At 34.5% G+C, this 4,064-nt stretch overlaps 1 protein-coding gene across 1 annotated transcript in view; it reads left to right on the top strand.

Moving 5' to 3' along the window:
• Positions 1-751: 751 nt before the first annotated feature.
• Positions 752-4,064, top strand: part of zmiz2 (zinc finger, MIZ-type containing 2) — a 41,939-nt gene continuing 38,626 nt past the window's right edge. The window contains exon 1 of the mRNA XM_016510612.1: positions 752-776. The gene's annotated coding sequence lies outside the window, so the exon portion shown is untranslated. The remainder of the gene's footprint in view (positions 777-4,064) is intronic.

Below are 4,064 nucleotides of genomic sequence, written 5' to 3'. Positions count from 1 at the left end.
AGTCTGGCCTCAAATAGGCTTTTTTTTAAACTAAAGTCAAATAAGTTTTTTTTTTTTAAATCACTACACTATGCTATTGAAATACATTGAAAAAGGTGAGAAACGATCACAATTATTTGTAATTAATTGAAATAAAGCATTTAAATAAAATAAAATTTAAATATTAGACAAAAAACAAACTTGAAAGTGAAGTTTAAGTTAAAGTACTTAAATTCTGATCTGGTGAGTGCAATGTGTGGCATTATATAGTGCAGCTGTTATTAGATCAAGCGGGATGCTGTTAAGTGAATTTCACAGATATATGCATTTGAGACACCGGTGTTTCAGAGTTGCCTGTCACAGCGATCATTGTGACTCTTTGGTTTGTAAAGTTATTTGTTGTGAATACCAAACTCTGAATTTTGTCTCCTGAGACCACAGGATCTGCTTCAGGAGATGTTTCTAACACGTTAGATTCTGTGTGTGTGAAACGCATGCTTGTTTTCCTTGTTTGAGCTGTCTTTTTAGGGATCTAAGCTGAAACCGAGTTGCTCCACATACACCGGGCAGCATGGGAGGGGGGTTTTGCCTGTCGCATCACAATACCTTTTGCATTAGCATCATGATAGAGCGCTCCACCCAGATGCTTTACATATTGGCAGCACACCTACAGGCAGGTTGGTGTAGCGGGAGGCGTTTTAGGCCGGTAACAACACCGCAGGTGAGATGGACAGATGGTGAAGGTGGTGCACAGAACCTCGGCACTACAGGCTGTGTGTTTGCGGGTCACAGACCAGGTAGGCGACAAATGCTGTGCCACCCGTCCCTAGGGGTCAAATGATGGCCACAGACATCCCTCTGCTGATTTTCTATTTTTTAGGCCCTAATTTGCATGCGTCGTGTCATTCTAAAACACTATCGGAGATAGATCACTTAATTATGATAAGAACCCAAGCCATCTGCTATTCTGGACAAACAGCATCGGGCGTTCTTTTGAATTAAAAAGAAATGACGACATCATTACTTATCGTCATGAATATTTAACTCTCACCATTGCATTGTCTTCATATGTGCTCTGTGTTGAGGAAATGTTTACTAAAAGCACTTCTCTTCATGAGGAGTTAGTCAATAATTGATGGCAGGCCGGCCTCGGCAGTGTCAAGTAAAGCTCCGGTCCTAAAGGCTTTGTGTCGCCTCTCTCCGGGGATACAGGCCTAAGCTTAATATTATTAAATGTGCTCTTAGTTTGTACGGCGCTTCTGTGGTACTATTAGGTAATATTTGCGTACAAGAGCATACAGAGTTTGCAGCTTAAAAGCTTGATGGTTTAACATTTGAAAATGAAGGTAAGACAGCCATAAATATTAGTATTGTACATATACAGTTTTATTGTAAAATAATTATTTCTATTCTAGTTTGTGTATTTTACAGTGAATTTACAATAGTCATAGATTGCTATTAGTACTTCTAATAAAATATTTTATGAATACAAAATAGTAATATTTTCTTTAATATTTTTAATTAGTAATAATAGTAATAATTTTTATTATTATTACAAAATAAATATTGTTTTGTAGTCATATTGTTATACAATCAGAACAATTTTGGAAATAATTGGAAATAAATAAATTGTAAATTTATAGTTTTACTGTTAAATAAATTATAATTTTTTAAATCTTGTTTTTATTAGTATTGTAAATTTACAGTTTTACTGTTAAATAAAATGATTATATTGTTTTTTTTTATTCTCAACTTTTGTATATCTATTTAAATGACAATAATAATATTTCTTAATACATTTTCTTTAATATTTTATTTAGTAGTAGTAGTAATAATAATAATAAATATTATTACTAAATAAAAATATTTTAAACATAAATGTACTATTTAGTAGTCATTTTATAGTCGTATTGATATATTATCAGAACCATCGATCTATCTATACATGGATGTTCAAACTTTTAAATGTTAAACTTTTTTTTTATTTTTTTTATTTGAGTTTAGACTTAAAATTGGAGTGTACTGTATATACAGTAAAGTATATTTTGAACATAGCTGCAGTTCTTCATGTTTGACACATGTTCCTGTGACATTTTTAAGTTGACAGTCGTGACTCACACCAGTCTTTTCATCTGACTTTAATTGACTTGTTAATGATTAGTATCCTCCATGCACTGTAAGCCACTCCATGCCATGTCTTTGAGTACAGGATCTGCGTTTTAAAATAGTCATTGCACCGGGAAACCTATTGCTTTATTTTTTAACCTTGGTTTGTGCAAACACTGTGCTTGACCTTGGCTCAGAGTGGGAGTGTGAAGACAGCAGTTTTTTATAATGTTTGTAAACATTTCGCATCGGCATTAGGCCTATTTCTGAAAGAAATAATAAAATGCGACTTATACTCGACTTGCCGTTTTTTTCCTAAAAAACTAAAAATTGTATATATGCGTAGCATATTTTAACCATGCAGCAAACCTTTTTAAATATTTTGATATTACTGAAAAAAAATTTATAAATAATTTTTTAAACCGTTTAACTGATTGTATTAATTGGTCAAAAATTCTTACGGTCGGTTAATGGTTAACCGGTTAAAATGAACATCCCTAATTAGTATTGTAATTTTACCATTGTACTGTAAAACATGATATTATTTTTCTTAAATACTTGATTTTTTAAAAACTATAAACAATAGTTTACTATATATTGCAATATTTATTTTATTATTTTATTTGTTTTTTATTATTATTATTAATAATACACAGAATAAGAGATATTACTACATTATAGTCATATTGATAATCTAAAATATTTGTATTTTGCAAAAAAAATATATTTTTTTAATCGCTAGGCCTATTTTAGAAAAAAAAATGCAATTAGATTTTTTTCTCCTTAAACTATGCAGCTGTATTTAGAGGAACATTTAGTCACAATTTTTACTCATGCAAGTTTTTATTCAAAATTGGGTTAAATTTTGGGTTAAATGTATTACGTAGTGAGGTTAAGTGTTATTACTTAACCTCACTACGTAGGGGTTATACTGTGTTCAGATGTAAACAGTATGCATTGCACAGTATGCTAGTATTACATGTCAATTATAGCCTTAGAAATTCAGTCAAATTTTGTAATTAGACATGTATCATGTTACCGTTTGTCCTGGAGGTGGTTAGTAAGGTTGAATATTGTTTAGTTCTTGCAAAGTGAGAGTAATGCTCCAGATCGCAGCAATAAAAGAACACACAGACGGACTTTCGGCCATGCCCTCTCGTTTCTGTCTGCCTCACTGTTTCAGTACTCTGGGGGACTTTCTTTTTATATCTGCGGAGTGAGCAACGTACGCAGTGTTGAAATTAACATCTCTGCTGCACGTATGGATCTAGCCAGGCTGTATTTGGTGCGCTGAAGCATGGCTTCAAAAAACCCTTCCGTTACATCAGTTTCCTCTCTTGAGTTCTGTGTTTTGTGGTCATCAATTGCAGCGGATTAAATGTCTAAGCATTCCGAGAAACCGTATGAAGCGAGGACCCCCGCGGTCTGCCTGGGGAGAGATGTGGTTAAAGGGTTTAATGGGATCACATAACGGTGGAGTAAAGGGGGCTGCTTTGTGATTAAACATTAAGATGTTGCGGTACAGATCAATGCAATCGATGTTCGAGCCGCTCTGTGTCCGTTTTCCCTCCCTGGTGATGTCAATGGCTAACCACTACAAGACGCAGATTAATATAGGCTCTCTGTTGTTGAAATAGAGGAAAACGCACATCAAGGGCTGAACGATTAATTGCATTTGCGATAATATTGAGATATGAAAAAACATGATTTTTCAATCGCAGAGGCTGCGATTACACTCGGTCACGTGACGCGAGAGTAAATAGGTGTGTTCGCCTTGAAGATGGATTGGTGTATACCATCAAAATACGGCGAGAGAAAGCATAAGGAGACATCCACGCTCTCTTATAGCTCTCGCAGTACTTTGATGACACGCACCGATCGGTCTAAGCAGCGCTGCTTCAAGTCGAGCGCGGGCCATCAGCAGAAAAAGAAAAGAAATAAAACAGTAAACAGCCAAAGGACGTAACTTAGAATGGGAG

The sequence above is a fragment of the Sinocyclocheilus rhinocerous genome, unplaced genomic scaffold (assembly GCF_001515625.1).
Source record: "Sinocyclocheilus rhinocerous isolate Xijiao unplaced genomic scaffold, SAMN03320098_v1.1 scaffold864, whole genome shotgun sequence".
Taxonomy (NCBI): domain Eukaryota; kingdom Metazoa; phylum Chordata; class Actinopteri; order Cypriniformes; family Cyprinidae; genus Sinocyclocheilus; species Sinocyclocheilus rhinocerous.
This window is presented reverse-complemented; position numbering and strand designations above follow the sequence as displayed.